Genomic DNA, 21,785 nt, shown 5'->3' with positions numbered 1-21,785 from the left:
TGCCGCCGAGATCGGTACCGCAGGAGTCCTCACACAAGGAGAGAGCTGGGTAATTTCAGACACTGTCCAAAAGGCGCTGCTGAGACAGCTCTGCTGACAGACAGGCAGAAATGAAGTGGAGAAATGTCAAATGTTCTTGACCTGAGCTTAAACCTTTATGAATTGAGGGCAGGAGAAAAGAAAAGAAGGGATTCTCTCCAGCTAAATATGTTTGTATCAGGGCAGAGGCAGTCGGGAAACTCACGGAGGCAGGGAAAAGCAGCTGGGAGGAGGCGAAGGTTTTAGAAGTAATGCTTCAAGGAACTGATGATGGTTTGAAGCATTTTAATTTTGCTTGGCAGCAGTGCAGTAATTATTCTGGGCTGGCATCAGAGCTGATAAGGACCAGCCACATCAACCCAGGCCTCCTCGCATCTCCTCTAAGAGATTCAAGGTAGCAAAAACCACTTGTTATCTGGTGAGAAACGCACCCCTGAAACCCCCAGCTGAGGATTTACTGTGAGCAGGGGTAGCATCTCTGGAGGAGAGAGTTTGGCTTCTGTGATCTTATAGCCTGGAGAAGCCATTCTCCTGCCTGTGTGTAAGTGGGAGTGCTGCCACAGGTATTTCACTGGCTTTCAGACTTGGCAGAGGAGTCCCCAGGGGTGCTCTGGGCTGCCCGAGTCAGGTCAGAGAAGGTGGCCAAACCGGCTCATTGGCTTTTGGCACTGGTGAAGGTCCTGAGCAGGTGTTCCTAAACTGTCACTAGGCCAGAATAACAACATGTACTTTGAATTAAATTATCTAGAAAGAGCCAGTCTGAGGAGCCCAGAGAAGTCAGGAAGAGCTTTAAATAGATGATATGTGTTACCCTTCATATAAAAGCCTCAAAATGAATTGCCCTGGCTGAAACGGTGCAGTAGGTCATCTAATCTTTATCCCTCCTCATCTTTCAAACCAGCAGTTCTGCATCTGCACCCTACGGAGCTGAAACTCTGGCCAGGGAGCTCTAGTCCTTGCCACATGTACAGAGCAGCGAGTCCCCTCCACCACTGGGAGGGTTGGAGTGGGCATCTGGGAGTGTCTCCTCAAGCCCGGGCTGGCAGCCTTTGAGGGCTGACATTTAAGATTGTAACCTCTTCCAAAATAGAGGTTGAACACGCAGGTTGAAGCTGCAAAGCTGCTGTTCGAGCCCCTCAGGACCTGCCTTCCCCTGCCTCATACACCTGCAGCCTGAGCAGGTTCTCCCCATGGAGCTGGGAGGAGCTGGGCTGTGCTGCTGGTCCCAACACGGAGGGAAGCGAGTGAACAAGATGGTTCATGAGAAACAGCAGGATGGGAGCAAAAAGCCTCAAAACCACCTTTACGCCTTATAAGCCATCAAGAATTGCATCTGGATTTTTAAGACTCTTTGCTGCTTAGCTTTAGAAGCAATGGCCACCACTCCCATACTGCTTTCTTGAACTGAAGAGTTGTTTTTCATGAAAGTGCTGTTTGGAATTATGTTCAGCACATTTAACATGCCATCAGCAAGTGGTCACTAGAGAAGTGAGTTAACCAAGAGCGTAGTTGGCTGAGCTCAGAGGAGTAGATGTCTGTCAGAAACCAGAGCTAGCAGTTTCTGGTCTCTTAGAAATTGGTAATTGCCAGCTGTTAGGGAGATGAACCATCTTTAGTGATGTTTTTGTGCAGCATAGTTACAGACTACTTGGTCTTAAGCAATTAGAGCTATTCCTGTTTCATGATCTTAATAGAGCTTGTTGTCAGGCGTAATTCAAATCATCTTGGTGTTAAGCACAGGTCTCTGTGATAACACTTGCCAAACATCGCTGACAATTTTGCAGTTATCAGTATCAAGGCATTCAAAGATCGCTGACACCAAGAGACACAAGGAAGGCACCCCTCCCTTTCCCAGGGTTATAAAGGTGTATTTGACAGCTCAGTGCAGTTAACCTCACATCGTGCACAGACTGCCTAATATGAGCAGCAGCTTGTAGGAAGGTGGCAACAGACACATACAGGAGACAGAGGAAGCAGTGTTCTCCTCTGGCCCTTGCAGAACCCCTCTAGATATTGGAGAAATAACCCCTTAGTAGGATCAATTAAAAACATACATACCTGAAGACTTGTCTGAGAAAAATCTTTGCTGTGCAAGAACTTGGTTTGTAGCTTCAGGCTCCTCCCATGTCAAAATTCAGCACAGGCTAAACTGGAGCCTCATCCTTTCAGCCCAGAGCCCCAGCTGCAATCATCTTCATCAAACTCTAGCTTTTCAGCTCTTACTTAGCTAATAATTTACACCAGGTTTTTGGTCGTTTGCTCATTTTCCACTTGAGATCTCATCAGAAAGGTAAGTACACCCAGAGATTGCAGCCATTATGTGGCATCTTCACTTTCACAGCCCATGCTAAGAGGGGGCCTGTCCTCTTTGGCCACAGCTCAGTGTGAGGTTGGGGCTCACCTTGATGGGTCTTGAATGTCCTACACAGAGCAGCTTTGTTGCACAACAACTGGCTCATGGCTGAGGCCTGATAGCATTTTGATAAGTGTTTTGAATTAGATCGAGCTTCACTTTACTGAACAGACATAATTTAAAAGGCACTGGCTGGACAGCTGCTGCCTTTTGTCTGCAGGACTGAATTACTCATAACTATTACTGCAGAGATGAAGACATCAAGGCAGGAGCAATCACGTGTACATGGGAGATGAGAGCAGCAGAGCAGATACATGTACTGGCTTGGTCTGTCCTGCTCCAGGGTCTAGGAGTGTCCGTACTCCCTGTAAAAAATAGTGCAAGAAGAAAACAATACTGCTAAAATGCGCACAACAACGAAGGCGCCACCCTCAGACTGCCCTGATCCTTATCTCCAGTGCTCAGCATCTCACCATGCCCGACAAAACTGCTTCAGAGACAGAAAACTTGGTCAAGCAAGACTAAGTGGAAGGAAATCTGCTTAACAAGGCTGTGGTGTGTCCTGGCCGCCCCAGGGAGGGGACATCTCACAGTCTGGGATAACAGGTCTGCAGTTCATGGGCTCCATGGCACAGAACATGGTTGTAGCCGAAGTCTGTGATTAACACACTCCTCTTCCATGCTGCCAAGGCCATTTTCTCCCCTGTCATGCTGTGGTTCAAGGTCACAGGACAAAGGGATATGCACTGCAGAGACTCCCTCTAACAAGGGATCATGCAAGGCTCTCAAATTCACCAAACTTCAACAAGCGACTGCTTGGGTTTTTCCCATTCGCTCCCTGAACACAGCACACGACACAAAGGGGGATTTCAAGAACACGTTTAATGATGGCAGTTTCTACTGAAATATGAGAAGTCCATTCCAACTTGTCCTACCAATTTTTCTTAAAAAGAAGCTTTGGTCACAATGACAAATTCTCTGAAACATTTTTAAACAAAGTTCAAGCAATTTCAACAAAACAAAATGCATGGTCCTGCATCTCCTCACACAAAAACTGCAGCAGCAGAAACTGATCCAGCAGAAGAAAAAACCCTAATGAGAACCACAGCCTGCCACCCTGCAGAGATTTTACCACAGACAGTGAATTAGAGGGAGCAGTTATGAACAAAACTTCCAAACGCAGTAGTGCTTGTGTGTTCAAGCCTCATTAGTGCCTGGAGACTTCCACAAGTTAATTTGGGCTTAGCATAAGCATTGGGATAGCACAAGTTACTGTTCTAAACAAGTGCCTGCAGTCATTTCCACATCTTCCAGGGGCAACGAGCAAAGAAACGAAATAAAATGCAAAGCTATCTTCCTACTCCTGACTTAATTCTGCAGGCAAGCACCAACTTCTGTCTTCTCGGATGTAATCTCCAGTGACAGGGCTGTGGTTGGAGCAGAGAAACTGCAATTCTGTGCAGGCTTTTCCTCCACAGTACAGCATGCACAAATAGGAAACCCTCTAATTTGCTTGCTCTGTTTGACTCTGCCACCAGTGAGTAGATTTTGTAAGCAGAGAGTGAGCTACAGGCAGACATCTGTAGTAACATTTCTCTTTTCATTTTCTGTAACCAAAAAATACGCCTTTAAAATGCTCCTGAACAAAGCAAGTTTGACTATGCAACACAAAACAGCAGCAGATACTGAGACACGCTACAGTCACAATCAGAGTAAATCTGCAGTGTAAGATACACGGAACATTAAGATAAAACATTCATGTAGTGGTTAATGGCTATCTTTTCTCCAATGAACTCCTAGAACTACCTGACCCAAACAGCCCAAATTATTAAAACTATGCTTTAAACTAATTCATACCATTAAAAAAATATTCATATATATACTATTAGATGAGTCACATCAAGTGCTCTTAAAATCTTAACTAAATATAGCTATAGAATATTTAACCAGACAATTTAAATCACATACAGCAACTTTTGTAGAGGTAAACATCGCCTCACATTTGCAACAGCAATTGAGTATCAAACAAAGCGCTCAGGTTATTTTCATGACCGTGAGCCACAAGGTTGGCTTTTTATTACCACCAAGCAGCTGCTGCTTCCCTATAAGCACTTCTTAGCTTATGGCACACGGTTTGGGATCTCCCCGAGGAGCCAGAGCATCCCAGTGGCAGTTGGGCACCTCCATCTTCAACGTCTTAAATACCTGGTCCCTGTCTACCATTGACGTTTGGCTGCACTATGGGAATGGTGGGATCTTTTAGCCACAAGGAAGTGGCCTTTGCCAGCCTAACTCAGCAAGTGACGTGAAGTTGGTGGAAAAACTCCTGACTTCAAGACCTGACTCACTCTTGGAAAGGAGAATTGCCCTTTGCGCACCTTTCCCTCTCATCTCTCTCCTACATAACTTGGGCTCTCCTTTCTTTCGTGCACAGAGGTTTTGTTCCCTCACCACTGCTCGTCTGGTGTGACTGATGCTCAGCTTAATGAGTGTGGCAGAAGAGTGGACATGACCGTGTTGCCATGGTGTCTGCTCAGACAGGGCAGCCACCTCACTCCATCGCCTCCTGCTGCAAATGCAATCAGCTTTTAACCTCCTCCTCTCTCCTCAGCATCGCCACTTCTTTGACTTCAAAAGACTCGGCCTGCCTAAGTTCAGTTCCAATTCTTCAAAGTCCTTTAGTCCTGAGGAGACACAACACTTCCTTCAGAATCATCCAGCCCAAGTCTGAAACCTCTTTCGCCCATGTGCGTGAAGAGCCCCAGAACCCATCCCAACCCACAGCATCACTCAACTTACTGGTCCTTGCAATTCCCACCAGCCAGAACACAACCTGCTCGGCCTCAACCTCACCTCGCAGCTGACGCATGAAATATTGCTTAGTAACAGCAATCCAGAATGACTCAAAACTCATTCTGTGAATGAAAATAACACACCACTTTTATATTGCCTTCATGACTGATATTAAACACAGCAGTCTGCTGTGGGATTTTTCCATCCAGGCTGAGTGGATGAGTCTGCAAAGCCTTTGCTGAGTCACGGCTGGGGAAAGCAGGCTGTGTTATAGGAGCTGCTTTGATGAAAGCACAAGGCTGCTGGAAAGGGGAAAAAAAATTCCCCTTCACCTCCTTTGACTGCCTGCAGGGCCCAAGGGAACCGTGCGGCACTGGCGTAGGTTGTGGTATCATGACAAAGCAGTTCAGTGTTCCCAGCAAGCCTCAAATTCCAATAGGCCTTCAAAACAAACATAACAACCCAAAAAAACGCAGCCTGGCAGCTGGCTGCAAGAATGGTGCTGTGCCAGATACTCTGCAGTCTCCTTGAGGGTTTGTAACTGCAGGAGACGCTAGCAGAGGGTCAAGCAAGCAGTGGGACAACCCTAAAACCATTGGAAAATGCGTTCCCCAAGGAAAGCAAGGTTCCAGCCAGCTTAAAATCCCAAAATAAAAGGTGTTAAGTGGTGCAGTAAACGGAGAATAAACATGTCAAAGAGAAGTCTGAACTGCATCTGTGGTTACTTCAACGGAAAACCACAAAGTACAGCAAGTAAACCAGTTAGGTTTGCCCTTTCTAGCAACGGCCTGGGAAGTGTACATGCCTGCGGTCTCCCAAACCCAACCCATCCAAATGCAGCAATCTAATTCTCATCTTGTCATCCCACAGCTCTGACCTCTGCAGCGCAAAGCACAGCAGGGAGCGATGGTTCAAAATGCATCCTTGAGTTCAAGGGGATTTGTCAAGCAAGCAGTAGGGGAGAACTTCCAGTTTGATACAGATTAAAATCACTCACATGAAGCTTCATGAAAAGCAAGAGGTGTTCTTTCTGCAATCTAATCATTCCACATGAGGACTTACTTTGCCTAGAAAAAAGGTAATATAGATGAATTGTAGACAAGTTACAGCACGCACAGGACAGTACAAAACATTGTTTTTACTCCCTGTGGAAGGGCAGAAAATTACAAAAATATATCTTCATTAATCCAAGATTGCTGTCGTTGAGGGCATGCCTGATTCTTCCTATTTCCCTGTGGTCTCATTTATTGAAGTTGGTCTGATCAGAGCTCCGTGGGACAATGAGGATGTCATCATGAAAGCTTAGTGCAATTGTTGTTTAAAAAAAAAAAAAATCAGTAGCAAGTCAAGAAAATTTTCCACATGAGTAAAACTCACTCCCTCCCCCCCGAAATCCTACACTAAACATACAGTGTGGCATTCAGCATGGCTTACATCTTTACCACCTCTGTAAGGCCCAGAGAAATACACGTCTTGGTTTTTTTAAATGCATGATCTGCTTAACGATGACCAAAGTTTAACAGTGACTGAAGTACTGAATTAGGATTTTAGAAAATAAGTCCTTGGGGCAGCTCGGTTCAATCTTCCTTTTCTTCTTCCTTCTGCAAAACTGATTTAGACCGTAACGAGCTGCAAGTCAGTACACGGGGCTGTATCCTGTCATGGTTTAGTGACACCACAGCCCTCCTAAAGCACGGGAGTGCTGAGTTTGCAAAGAGGAACTCTGGTCATTCCAACACAGCAGTTTGAAAACCAGGGAACCGGGTGGTGGCGTTTTGGTCAGAAGATCCACAGCCTGCTGTACAAAACAGCACCCCGAGGAGGTGAGGCTCGGTTTGGTTGTAACGCTGCAGAGATGAAAGCCTCCCCTTTCACAGTTATGGCTTCAGCAGGTCCCTCAACAGCAGAATGACATCTTGCAGGGCACCACGGAGCTGCTTTACCTGGAAAGCAAAAAGAATTGGTACAGCTGTAGATTTGCAATTAAATAGCTCACGGGCAGAGACGAGAACCCATGCATAAAGTGGAAAAAGAACCCCAAAAAGCCGCAAGGGAAAAGGCAGCGTTATTCACTGTGATTGCCAACCGTCCCCCCAGCAGCTGATATCTGTGGTGACACTGGGCACTGATGTGATGCTAACACCATGCCAGGAGAAGCTAGACCGAGCGAATTAAAAAGCAGAGTTATAACAGACACAGCCCCGATGCTGACAGACCCAGTGAGCAGCCACTGTGCAGACCACAGACAGGAGCACGCACAGGGGCTGCCACTTCACTGCACGTGAAAGAGCATCCTGAACCTCTCGGCTGTTTTCACACCAGTGCAGCCCCTTACGAACCACCACACATGGACTATCCTCCCTGCTAGGGATTCTCCTCCTGACACCCTACTGCTTTAACTTCTTTGGACTCCAAAAGAAGTCTTAATAGGAATTCGTTACTCTCCATGAAGGAGGCAACAGCTCTCCCATAGGACTGCACCGCCAGCATACAAGTGACTGAAGGAGCCAGCAGAATGAGGTGTGCTCTGTAACAACTGCTACAGCCGAGTGAGCAAAGGACCTGGCCTGCAAAAACCAAACCAAACACGCTTTTTGAACATCTCTTTCCTCCCCTTCTGCAGGCCCATGGGAAATCCTTAACAGCAGCACCAAAGCTTTGGCAATTTGTTGTATTTACAGTAAGCAGCTGACTCTGTTAGTGATTTGCACCCCCTTCAGATGAGGATAAATGATACCCCTCCATTTCTACACAACTTGTCACAGCTGCCTGCTGGAAAAAAAATATAAATTAAGCTGCTACAAACCCCAGCGCAATTCACCGAGCACCATCCAGAACGGCCTGCGGCTTTTGCTGGCAAAAAATCCATTAGAGCTGCTCCCTCGAGAGTCCCCGCCTTGCTGTAACAAGCAGACAATACCGTGCTCTGCTCAGAGCTGCACACAGTCAGGATCGGGAAAGGACACTCTCAAAGAGACGACACTGATAGCGTACCTCTCATTTTACAGAGACTCCCAAAAGACTCGAGCACATCAAAGGCTGAGCCCTGCCACTGTGATGAAGATGTTTCCACACAGTTCAATGCTATCACACCTGAAAAAGGGATGAAACCAGAATCCAGCCTTTACATGTGGTGCTTCCTTCCTCTAAAACATCCTGCAAGCTCTCAAAAGCCCTTTAGTTCCATGGTGGTTGAATAAATGTTACTGTCCTCTTCCTTCTGCCTGCCACCACTCCTTATGGATAAATCTGCCTTCAAGAGCACTTCGGAAGATGCATTCCTGAAATGCTTCAATGTTTTGCTAGTGCTGCCGCTCTGTCAGAGGGAAAAATGACAATCTGTGTGGAAAACAAACTGAGGAATTTCACTCAGCCCACAGGAAGGATGGAGGCTTCAAGCGCCCCCAAGAAGAATTTTATTTCAGTGCTCATGGGGGCTTGGGACAATTCCAGCTTTGGCATTTAAATCCCAAATCCCTCCCCGGCTGCGGGCCCTCCCGTGGCCCGGATCACCCCAGACTTGAAATGCTCTGTGGGGGCAGCAGCGAAGCTCACCCAGCCGGGCTCAGCCAGCGCAGCGGCACCAGAAGGCGCTGCCTCCAGCAGCTGCGAGTCAGCGGGCAGAGGAGCCGCTGCTGATACCCCAGATTACTCAAGTGCTTTCAAAGCCTTTCATCTGCAAGGCGCCACAGAATTTATTCAGTCCTTGTTTTCGGTTTTCTATTGAAGCTGACAAGAAATTCCCCAATGAGCTACGCCACAGTTAATAAGCTTAATAAGCTAACAATTTTATTTACCTTTTCAGAAACTGGTTCTTTTTGCAGCTGTTTCAATCTCTTTTCTCTTATTGCAGAAAGCAGCAGAGTGCTCTGTGATGGGGGATGGACGTCAACACCAGTTTGTCAGGGACATTTGCCTGCAACCTACTTTACACTTCCCTCCTCTCTTCTGCCTGATGAATCCATCAAGTAGGAGATCACAAAACTCATGCAACTCTCTCTTGCCTTCTTGAAAGAAAGTGTTAAAGGAAGAGAAGAAAAGAGGGAAATCTTAAAATTAAGATCTATGGCTGGGATGAGAAAGAGCACACTTGGAGGATGGGATTTAGCTTTCCACTAGCTCATCTTCCAAAACGTGCAGCAAGTGTAATCCCATCATAAAACATGAAAAAAACAGCTGACATCTGGAAAATTATGACCATTATGGTCCAAAAATCAATTGGACAGGGATACTTTTTGGCCTTCAGCAGCACCGACTGAAACAAACACCCTTCCCATGTCTGGTTTGCTTTCTTTGTGTAGCTCTGTCATAATTTCACAACAATTACCCAACTTCTTATCCAAATGCCTCTTTCAATACCAGAGGCAAATACATACGGAAAACCTCCATATGAAAAGAGTTGTTTCCATGAAGCTTTTCAAGGAGGTGTTAATGTCTGATTTGGCATCTTTGCTCTGTGACAGCCTTTGATTTACACTTCCAGCCTCTTGTCACACAGAAATCGCGCTTGCAGGATTAGAGAGGCCATTGACAGAGCTGCTGCCCTGCTACCGAAATGAGATCGCAAAGGGGGTACCTAATCTGGTACGTGCATGTTCCTGCACTCGTCAGGTGCCTTCTGCATCTGCAGAAAGGACTGTGTTCGGTTACGAGTTTGAAGTGGTCTCATTAGCCTGCTTTATGGGAGGAAGGTGGTTGTTTTTCATTGCTCCACTGCCCAGGGGAAATAGGGGGTGGGATCCACTGGGAGCCCAAAACCTTAAAGCCTCCTGAAAAAAAAAAAAATGAAGTAACAGCCTCCATGCAGCAGCCCAATTTACACTGCCTGTTGTCCTTTGATGCCTCCTGTAAGGCTGGAAACAAATACACACAAGGACGAAGCATTAAAGGAAAGAAAATTAACTGCATAAGAACAATTGGAGAGGTATATGTTGCTTCTCCCCTGTTGCTGCTAGACACCAAGTGCCATTTAATTAGAGTGCTGCTTGTATTGCTTGGGGGAGACAGCACAGAATCTCAATTACTTCCCCAAACACAGATGTAAGTGCCAGTACAGATCTTTCAACAACGAGAGGGGACCTCAAACAAACCAGTTCAGAGCCCACCCACATCACCCTCAGCGAAGACTTAGGCTACAAACCCAAAACAAGACTTCATTTGAGACCTGCTTAACAGTCGGAGTAGGTTAATACTGGGGTAATTAGTCAGCATTCTCCACAGGAGGCACCTAATGTCATGGCACTCCAGGCCAGCCCTTCAGATTTTTCTTTACTGCCATGTTGGTGGTAACCCAAGAGATGTGAAAGCACAGGATTGTCTTATAAGTAACACTTGAGTTGAATAATGTTTACAGTCTATCACAGCCAACACGTGCCTGCTGCATTGCTCCTTGGCCAGCTGGTTCCCTTTCATGGACTAGAAGTCTGCATTTTAAAAATACTTCTGCTGCCTTTCTAGTGGAAAGCACTGAGCAAATACCATCTCAAATCATGAATTTATGGAGAATGGACCATTTCCCCCATAGTTCCACAGCCTTTAAATGCAAATTGAACAGGACAAAAGATTCCAGCTAGTTTCATGCGATATTCAGGAGCCACAGAGACTTTGAATATTCAAGGTTTAAACCGCTACAGAAGGTTGGTTTCTGATGTAGATATGGCACCACATGTGACAGTGCTGAACGACGGGCAGTCCAGCCCATAGGCACAGCTTTCAGCACCAGCGTGTTGCAAAGAAATCAAGAATTAAAGAAACTGGAATAATTAACTTGCCAGCCATGGCACTGCACCAGCAGATCCCGCTGCAGCACAGGGCTGATGAGGTTTAGTCTCTCTGAAAGCAATCCCAGTGTTGGTATGGTCACCAGAGCAGCACCTGGGCAAACTCCCCTCGCCAAGACTTGGTGGCACAGACGGGCCAGAAGTCTGTCGTGCCACAAGCCAAGTCAGCGCCGCTGCTAGGAGGGTGCTGGAATAAACCTGAACAGCCACCACAACTGATGCTGACTGCTGGCAAGGACGCACCTTCATTTGAATTGAAAAATAAATAAGGTAAAATAAAGAGTGCAGAATATTCTAGCCTGTGGGTACTTGTCAGGAGACATCCGTCACTCCTCTGCCCCCATCACAACTGCTTCTGGGTTGCTGCAACTCATGACGTGTGGCTTTAGCTGGGTAACAAGCTGAAACACCACTATCACCCCATTCCTTATCCATCAGCCCCAGCAACTCCTCTGCAAGTTCACCTGATGCATCTGCACAATTATATATTCAATTCTTTTTAGATAATGGAGAGGGGAAGTAGTTTTCCTGACTTAGCAGTCAGTGAAGGCTGTTTTACAATTAGGCACTTGCTGAATACCCAAAACAAACCTATCCCTCCAGTTGTGTAGCTACCTGCATGTATTTGTAACTCCCATTAACCACAGAGAGGGATGGAGTTACCTCTCCTTGCTTTGTCTTCCTGGAACCTGCACCCAGCTGCAAAAAACAAAGGAAGCCTTAGACAGCACAGGGCAAGTATTTCCTGAATTTCCATCTTTGGGGGGCCTGGGGAAGGAACCCCTGCAAAAGACCTGGTAGAAGTCAGGTCACTGGCATACTCGAGCCCTCTCTTGTCCTCTGCACACAAGCACCTATGAAGACACTTCTGACTGGTTAACGGCAATATCAGTGGTCAAACTCAGCAATTCAAACGTGCAAAGAAGAGTCTTTACTGGTGACAGGAGTTGGGAACATTGGGGGATGTAGTCTTTGAGCTGCACAAAAGAACCAGAGAGCTTGATACCTTTCACAGCAAATATATCCTCAAAGAAGCTTTCCCGAAGCCAGTTCTACCGTGGGGTTGTCTGTAAGATGATCTCTCCCTCTAAACTGAGGTAGCTCTGTTTGAGCTGAAAAACGTATGTCTGAAACAGCAAGGACTTCAGAAAATGTGGAATTTAATAGCTGCTGCACTGTGGCAGAGAGGAGGAATTCCCACAGCTGAAAAGAGGACCGGTTGGCTAAGAACCAAAAACCCCAGGGTCTCCGAACAGAGCATCGCACAAGGTGAAGAGCCATTAGCACTGCTAAGGAACCCAGGAAGACCCAGTAACTTCTCTGAAAGGATCGGCACAGTGTGTGTTCCAGGGAAGCAGTTGGGTAACACGACCACAGCTCTCGTGAGTCAGACCGTTTCCAGCAAGCCCTCTTCTTTATTCACCTAGTATTTACTATTGGACATCTTACCCTGAAGCGCTGCCGTGATTGAGACTCTTCTGTTCTCACTCTTTGGAAAGCCCTTCTGATCCTGCTACCAAAACTTTACAGAGAAAGTACTCAGTTAAGAGGAGACACAGGCTGTTAGAGCAGGCTGTGGTAAGACAGATCTCTGCACTCTGGGTTTAACAAAGCTCTGTCTCAAAGTAAAACTGCACAAGCTGAAATTGTTAGAGCAAACACAGGGCAGCTACAGAGCACAGCAACAGTCAGGCAAGGACTGATGAGAGTCTTCTAATTCAAGAACTAATTATTCACACATAAAAGCATGACTTGTACCCTTCATTGTTTCATGGCTTCCAACTATTGCCTGATTTTTATACAGAAATAACACAGCTATTTTGAAAAACACCAGCAGAGCATAGGAGGTGGTAATTTAGATGCTGGCACACATGTGCTTAGAGCAACTGTGTTGTTCCCCCTTTCCAAAGTTAGGAGATGGGCAACATGAGTAAAGGCTGTAAAATCCTCAGTTAGGAGTTGTCAAGATCTGTGTTTTTATAATTAGGAGAGGTTATTTCAGCCAAAGCAAGACCCATTTTAGAATAGGCTTTATTTGGATGAGAATGCAACTCAGATGCTGTGGATGGCTTAATGCAAATAAAAGTAAGATACCCCACAGCCATAAATCAATGTGGAGCATCTTTATGTGCTGAGTGGTTGCTGTAAATCTCAGGCCCAGAATAGGCACCAAAAGTTCTGGGTTGTCACACCGCTTCTATCTCAAAAAGACAAACACATTTAAGGAAAGTGTTGCTAAGAGATAACCGCCAACACCACCAGTGAGGGACCACAGTCCTCACTTTGCCACAGAACAAGAAGAGAGCACTCTGGTACAAACCCAGAGGTTGGTGGAGATTTGCCATCATTTATTTTGCCTGGGAAAGCAGCCCTTGATTGCCAGCGCTTCATCCAGTGCATGCGTAAAGACTGAGAGCGCACAGAACGACTGCCAAGCGCTGCCCAAGCGGGGGAGTTCGGTCTGTTCAACCTTGTTAGCTATTTGGGGCACATGTATCCCATTGTGCTGCTCTGCAGAGGAAAGAGGAGGACAGACAGCCTAGGGGTAGTGATGCAGTCATTACAAGAGCAAGGGAGTACAGAGCAATGTGTGTGCGAAGCCAGGCAGAGGGGCTGTAAAGGAGAGCAGTAATGCTTGGGCAATGTGAAAGACAGATTGTGACTGCCTCGTCTCTGCCAGGCTGGCCCAGCAGCGGAAAGAAGAGCTGCCTTTCCTAGCAAGAGTTCAGTGAGCAAACATAACCATATAGGCTCGCAGCAGTACCTGTATTTCACATCAAACACTGTGGAGTCTTCGTCCTCATCATCTTCTTCATTCAGAGGAGCCATTTCTACCCGCTCAGCTGGAGTGGTGATTATGTCGTACTTCCTCGTCTTCTTAATCCTCTTGCCAGACCTGAAACACAGAGGTGGGGAGGGAAGCATTATTTCACACAGCATTCCTTGGAGAGGATGAGGCTGTTCCCCCAACACTGACCCGCCGCCCCGTTTGTTTCAGCCCTCCCCAGACAGGAAGGCTGCGGCGCCAGCCTGCGTCCCCTCCCGCTGCCTTTCCAAAGCCACCATTTGTGCCCGTCAGTGTTGAGCACAGTTTCTCGTCAACTGCAATCCAGATCAACATCAGTCTTTCCACTGCTGACAAACCAGCGATCCTCTGGCGTCCCGGGCAGGCATCTGAGCGCAGCAGCCCACTGCGTCCTCCTGCTGCCACGCTCAATAAGCGAGACGTGGGCTTAATCAGCTGCAGCAGCCAATGGTTTAGTGAACACGCTTAGACGAGAAAGCCCAGGTTAAGCCCTGCTGAGACAAGGGAATGTTCTAGGCAGGATTAGGAGGAGCAAAGGGGCGGTGATGTTTGGGGACAAACAGCCTGCTCTTATCTTGCTCTCAGGCCAAGCTCAGGATGCCCAGAGCAACAACCTTGAGCCTTGTCTGAGAAGTTTCATGCTCTACGTTGTGTCAGCACTATGAAAAACAACCTACTATTATTCAAAGCTAACTACCACCTCTCCTCCTATAGAGGCCTGCCTTACTTTCCTTTTGAGATGGAAATGCTCAAGTGTCTGCGTGTCCCATGGTTTCAAGAGATCCATTTTCTAGTACTTACTTTCAATTAACAAACACTTGGTGCGTGGCTTTTCAACTAATTCTCTGCCTCTAGCCTGAATTGTGCAGGTCCTTTTTACTTCACCTACTCCTTTCATGCTTATTAGAAGGGTCAGACTGCTTATGCATGAATCCAGCTCTGTGATTATTCACTAAAGAAGGTGCTGATGTGCATGGTTAGCCTTCGGCAAGAAAAGCAGATGTTTCTGGTTAACAAACTGCAGCGTTTCCCCCTTCACCTCTCCTAAAACAAAACTGGCAAGTGCCAAGCACGAGAAGGGAGCTGGTGCAGGCACAAGCAAGCAGCCCCTAATTTCTGGTAATCACTGCTATTTCTCTGAGCAGACAACACATCACCTTCAAGAAGCCTTGCCCTGGCACGCCATGCAAGGTGTGCCAGATGCAACACTGCCATTTCTGCATCAGGAGTGGAAGCATTTTAAAGCTACACAGCAGCGAGGACCAAGGTGTGAGCATTACAGAGACTGGGACCGCAAGCCCTGTGTTTACATCTCCACTGCAAGGGTCCTTTCCAGTCCGAAAGTAAAGGAAATGGGAATCGGTGAACAGCTCTAACGTGGAAATCTCAGTGTCTCTGCCTAGCATCGCTTTTGGGCAGTAGTCCAAGGCTGAACGAATGGGTCCCAGCCCTTGATGGAGCAGTTTACACCTCGTCCCTTTCTAAAGGCTAAGGTTGCATGGGAAGCAAGAGGAAAGACATCTCCTGTCATCTAATCTTTATAGCAATCTGTGCTGCTGTGTCACGTAGAGCACAGGGTGGTTTGTTCTATTACTGCTGTTGTTGAAACAAGCAATTTTGTATCCAATACAGTAGGACTCTTAACCCAAACACTTGAAAATCCTTTTGAAAACACTTCTCTCTATTATTCTGCTTCTCAGCTAAGACCTAGCAGCAAAGTGATGCAGGCAGGGCTCATCTTACAAGTAATGCTTTGCTTTTACAGAAACATTTACTCCTGCTGTGAAGCCTAAACATAGACCAAAACTAACCTGTGCCTACTCGTTAGAACAAACCGAGCACTTGCCTTACTCGTACAGCGCACACAGGGTTTCCATAGGTTCGCTCATTTAAGACCTTACCTGCGTTACAGGCTCACTTTATTGAGAGACATCCTCCCTCGTTCCCTCCATTAGAAAACATAACTTACTTTACAGACTTCATCTTATAACAGTTAATACTGGAGTGCATGAAGCAATTACTGCAGAATAGGTATTTTTAGACATGGAAAGCTAGAACCCTTTAGCCTCCAGCCATTAATTAGCCTATTTGGGCTACACTTTAAAAAGGACCTGAGGCAGAACTCGCTGCACAGTGTCTATTAATCCTCAACAACCCTCACTTAACCACAGCGCTCATTTAGAAGCTCGGTTTGCTGCTGGTTTTTGGCTAAGCAGCTACAGTCAGTTGTTTGCTATTGGCAGGGCAAGAGAGTCTTTCCTCACCTCCTCTTCCTCAATTAAATCTGTACCAGATTACCTAGATAATTAGTCATTAATCTGCACTTATCAGTGGTCCATTTTCTCACACTTGCTCATCTGAACGACTCCCCTAGGCTTCATAAATATTAGAAGAACCATTCGAGCTAAGTTTAAAGGAAAGCCTTAGGAGTGTCCCTACATGCACGCAAAATAAGCCTGCCCGTCAGGAAATGGTTGCACATTAAAACTCCCAAACCTCAGCAGTAATCATCAGTAAACACAATGCAAAAGGAAAAACACTTTATATAAAGGGTGGGACCAGGCAGCGTCTTTTGTTTGCAGACAGCACAGTCAGTGCAGTAGTCTTATGTAGTTCTTGCCCTGGGCAAGTGTTTCACGAACATTGGAGACCTCCTGGATAGCATCAGGACACATTACCCCTCGCGGGCAAAGACAGGATCTCCTTTCCAGCCACATTCGTTTTGTATGGGTTTCTTTAAAGCAAACAAGAAGCTGTTGGAAGCTGTGGTCAGAGCACATCCCTTGCCTAACACCAAGCTGAAACACTCCCCAAGTGGTTTAGCCAGAGTACAAGCAGTACTGGGTATTTCGGCACAGAAAACTGTCTTGCACTTAAAATATCACATTGCTTCTGCTGTCTGGCTTCAGCCACCCCTGTAATTAGAAGGGGATGCTGCAGGTCTTGCACTGAATCACCATGAGGAGGAAAAACAAAAAGGTAACTGCAGCCAGGGATATTAACCTTTGGCTTTAGACCCAGTGCTGCTCCCACCAAAACCAGCCCACTGGTGTTAACAGAAGGCAGGCGCAGCGAGCACAGCGCTTAATTAAGCGACGATGAGGAATAACTTGTTGGATGTGGGGACCTGTTTGCAGTTCCTCCTGCAAACAGGACCTGCTCAGCCACAGTGGTGTTTGCACACTGGTCCTGCCTTTGGGCTCAAATGCCCCTGGCACTGCACACACACCAAAGTCCATCAGAAATCAGATTTACTGCCTCCACCATGCACAGGGAGGGACAACACAGAGACGGGCTAGAGCAGAACGCTGACTTTGTGTCTCTGTCCTCTGACCGGGGGCTATTTTGATCAAGCACCAGTCATATGCAGCATTTCATCCTCCTGTCCGAGGCATCATGTGGCGGAGTCAATGCTGGAGTCAACTCACTGGTTCATTATGTTATTTACGCCTCTCATCTATTTTAGTCGACAGCCCTGATATTCAAAGAGAAGGCTTTTCTTGACCCGGAGAGAGGGCTCTGCATTAACACTTCCTGCAAGAGATGCAGAGGGAGGGGACCATCCCCTGGAAAAAAAATTAGATTAAAACAAGCCCCTACTCCTTCTTAGCAGAGTGTTTCTTGGAAGTCTAATGAAACCAGCTACAACCTTCCTCCTAGAACTGCAGCAATGTTGTATCAGGAATGGAATTGGGACCAGTTTATTTGCTGTTAATGGGGTCCCTTAGCAGTTCAAAAAAATATACAGCAATATAAACCTGGGGAAACTCCAGGCTAATTACCACCTGATGAATTAGATCAGTGATATTTCATTACTGTTGATCTGTCTGGGTAGCTCTGCTCTCTGGATGGTGCTGTACACACCAAAGTTAAACCATGAAGCAAAGTCCCCACGTGTTTTCTGGATATACATTTCGCTGTAGCAAGCTGAAGGTGCTGTGTTTTCTAACAATCAAGGCCCTAGGATGGAATACACACAGCCACCAAGAGCAGAAGCATCTCTTCGTTTAACTCCTAATAGGAGGGATGGATCAGCGACTGCTGCTGAGAATAACTTCAGGAACCCCTAAACGGGATACTGTTGAGGTTCGATGGAGCAGTGATGTCTGTAAGTAATTAAAATACAGCTGCTCACAAGTGGTGGTCAGTACCAGCGTGCACTTCCAAACATCATAGCATGGTCAGACCGATACTGTCCGAGATGCGCTCGAGAAGTATTGTTTTTTGTAGGGCAGAGCTATAGAGACTTTAATGACCCACCCAAACTCTTCAAGGCAGTGAATCCTACAAAAGAAACCACATCCATTCTCTGACTGCTCACATCAGAGCTGTAAAGAGCCCAAGACAGACAGTGATTCCTTCCTTCTGTCAGTCTGCTGTCACACTCACGTCAAGACAATCCAGTCTTCTCAAAGTCAGGGCCTCCAAGACCCAGGACGAGTGTCCCATTTGTCATCCTCTGTGGTCCTAACTGAATGACGTGCAGCTTAAATTAAGCTTTCAACGTGGGTCACAAGTACATGTTTTGGAGTTGGTTGTTTTGCTGGGGTTTCCGTTTTCTTCTCTCTCTGAGGTCATTTAAACGGTGAGTTTTTCCTTCCCGTTCCCGGCAAAGGTCTTGTCTTTGCTGGAGTACTCCAACTGGTTATAACAGAATGAATGTTAAATCGTCAGGCTCTCTGGGGTTAAGCCTTAGATGGCCCAGAGCAATTGCCCAGCTCCTAGAACAATGGGTCCTGTATCCTGTGATCATGCGCTTCAACCTCTCTCCTCAACCCTAATTCACACCAGTTCTGCAATTACTGGAAAACTAAGCTTAAAGTGGTATTTGAGGAAGAAATCAAAACTGAAAAACAAGGAACGCAACAAAGCAATGAGTTACAAAACAAGCAGGTTGCTTCTCTACAAAGATCTGGATGCACCGCAGCCATTTCTGGGTTCTCTTCGTTCAAGCGCAGGTCAAGACATGCAGCAAACACTGACAGCACACGGTTTTCTGCAACTAAACCTTCAGGCTGATTTCCGCTGGCCCATCTGAGCAGAAGTAATTTATCCAGTTTCCCTAGAAGGCATATGGTCTACCAGCACAGAGAGCCACATCTGAAAATATGATGTTTCCTGGGAGCTGATCCCAAAAATTGTATTGCAAGGAAATGAACTGAGCTGCACCAGGAAAGAAATAGGGCAGAGCATGAGGGTAGAAAGACGAAATCAAAAACACAGATCAAAGAGTGAATTCGGCCGTATGAAAACTTCATAAGCTGTTGCGAGACACTGTGTTTCTTGGTAATGCAACTTCTCCAACTATTAGACTGAGAATAACACGAAATTTGGTCTGCTATGGAAATGGTTTTGGAAACACGCAGTGCCCAGGGGTATAGGGAAGAAACAATGCCCAGAACTAAGCTTGAAAAAAAATACTATAGCAAATTAGGCCTTGACACATGTAGACAAGCAGCAAAGTCTTGGCTGGCCTTGCTGGTCCCTTGTAGCTACAGAGAGAAAGGACATTCAGAGCACTTTGTGTGATACCACGTTCTGAATCACAGGACCATCGGATGGACTCAGCGCACAACACTCCCAAAAGGAATGGAGAGGAATCTCTGAGCGTTGTCTTAAAAACAGAGCTGGAAAGCTGGAGAAACAGATCCATCCCTGCTCGAACAAAAAAAGGAAACTAATCTGTGCATAAAAATAGATAAAAAAAGAGATGTATAAAAAATAAAATGTATAAAAAATACATTCAACGCCTGTGACAAGAATATCTGGCCACTCACTCGTTCATTTCATCTCTACAATCCATATCTAAAAGGATAATTTACTTCCAGCAACCCAGAGCAATTTCACAGTGAAGGTTTAATCAAAGATTGGATTTCAGCAAAATCTCTTTAACAGGAATCCATGACACTTCAGGAAAAAAATCGCAATGCTTTTGACTGAGTATGAACAAAGCTCTTATTCTGAGGGAGAAAAGCTTTACATTTATTGAGGGTAAAACCCTTATCTCTTCTGCAACAGAATCTCCTCCGATCTATGTTGTCAGCTACAAGTGTGACACTGTACAAACATACCTGTTGGTATTCCTGCCTCATCTGCAGCTGTTTACAAACAAGCGTTCTGACAGATAAAGAAATGTACTCAGAAGCCAAAAGCTTCATTTTCCATTTTCCTTGCAGGTTCTATTAAAGTTATATGAGAGATCTCAGAGGGATTTCTTTTTCCTAACGTATCTTTAATGCTGCATTAACTCTGACCAGTTGCATAATGACGATTTTGGCATGGGAGAATTAATCCACCATTCCCAAGGTGACTTCAACCTGACCCTGGTTTTCCTGATTATGGTATAGGGAAAGGTCTTTGAAGGCTACGAGTTTGCTTTCTTTGGCTACAAACGCTCAGCCTTATGCCAGGTCTCCTTGACACAAGGTCTCACTTCATACCCAGAAGAAACTAAGGCAGTAGAAATAAACTCTCCAAGATCAGAGAGAACAAGGAGCAGAAACTTAAACTCCCAAACCACCTCACTTTAATGAGCAAATTTATTTGCATTGTCTTCTGCCAGCTGCTGCAGCACATAAGAATTTAGTTAAATGTCAGTATCTTTAGAAAATAACAGTTCTTATCATTTTGGTCTTTAAGGCCACATTTTGTAATACAACTGTTGTGAACACTGCCCTGCCCACACAGAATTAATTCAGAAGCAGGAGAAGCACAGCATTCAGCTGCAGCCATCATGTAAATAATACAAAGGAGCTGCTTGAGGACAGAACAAGGAAAAATTCGCCAACTCCACTTGTTCAGCTACTTCTGTCACCTGAGACGTGGCACACACCTCCTCCTCCTCCCTGCAGCTGCCCCTGCCTACAAACCAGACAACTCCCAACTCCGGAAAGTTTGCAATCTTCCTGGCAAAGCTGGGCACAAAAAGGCAGCAAGTTTTTATTTGTAGACTGCGTGAGACAGGGGCAGCCTCCAGTGCACTATGGGGGCTCTCGCCACTACCCTGCCATAAATAATAATTAACACTAACAGTGCCAAATGGAGCTTTAGTATTTGCTTTTCTTCTGCACCAGCAACGAGCCGAGAGCAAGACTGGCTTTCTAAAGGGACTGATTTACTCATGTCCCTTGCAGTGGGAGGCCGTGAGTTTGAAGGGCTGCCTGTGCCAGCACCAACCCACCTGATGGACAAGATACAAGCACCAAGAAGATGAAAACCTCTGCCCACTTTTGGGGCTGCTCACCTGCACTTCTCCCAGCACTGGCAACAACCTTTTATTCCCTTCTGTGCTGGGAGCGGGAGCTTGCACCCATCGGCAATCTACCGAACCAACACACCTGGGGAGTTTGGCCATGCAGCACTGAGCATGGATCCAGTCAAAGCAAGGCTGTGTCCTAAACCAACATCTACTTTAGGTTATGCTGGACCTCCTCAAGCTTATCTGCTTAAGCTTAAATAAAAGGAAAAGGATCTATATTCTATACTCAGCGTGATTTGAGTGGCATCTCAGCAATGGCATCTCCATGTCTCTCGAGATCAAGCTGTTCACAGCTGGAGTATCTCTCTGGATGGAGACCCCACAGCCTCCCTGGACCACCTACTCCAACAACCCACCACCCGCACAGCACAAAACCACCTGTTTCTGTACATTCAGACGGAGCTTCCCGTGTTTCTGTTTGTGCCCGCTCCCGTCCCAGCCCATCATCACGGCCCCACACGCAGCGCTGGGACCTGCGTACCCCTACACCTGAAATAACCCACTTGAAACCCAACTCCTGCCTTATTTTTCTGCAGCAGTGAAGGAAGATGCAGATTTTTGAGGCCAGCGACTCCGCAAGAGTTTCAGGAGGCATTTACATATGCCATGCTTGAAATCGGCCTTTAAAAAGACTATTAATAGGCGAGGAGCTCAACACCGCCTGGGCTTCCCGTATCCCCGGGGAGGTCGCGCCGCTGACGAGGTTCGCCTCGGCCACAGCCCCCCCGGCCCCGGGCCTCCCGCCTCCTCCTCACC

The sequence above is a fragment of the Mesitornis unicolor genome, unplaced genomic scaffold (assembly GCF_000695765.1).
Source record: "Mesitornis unicolor isolate BGI_N332 unplaced genomic scaffold, ASM69576v1 scaffold35860, whole genome shotgun sequence".
Classification (NCBI taxonomy): Eukaryota; Metazoa; Chordata; class Aves; order Mesitornithiformes; family Mesitornithidae; genus Mesitornis; species Mesitornis unicolor.
Note: the sequence above shows the minus strand (reverse complement) of the source record.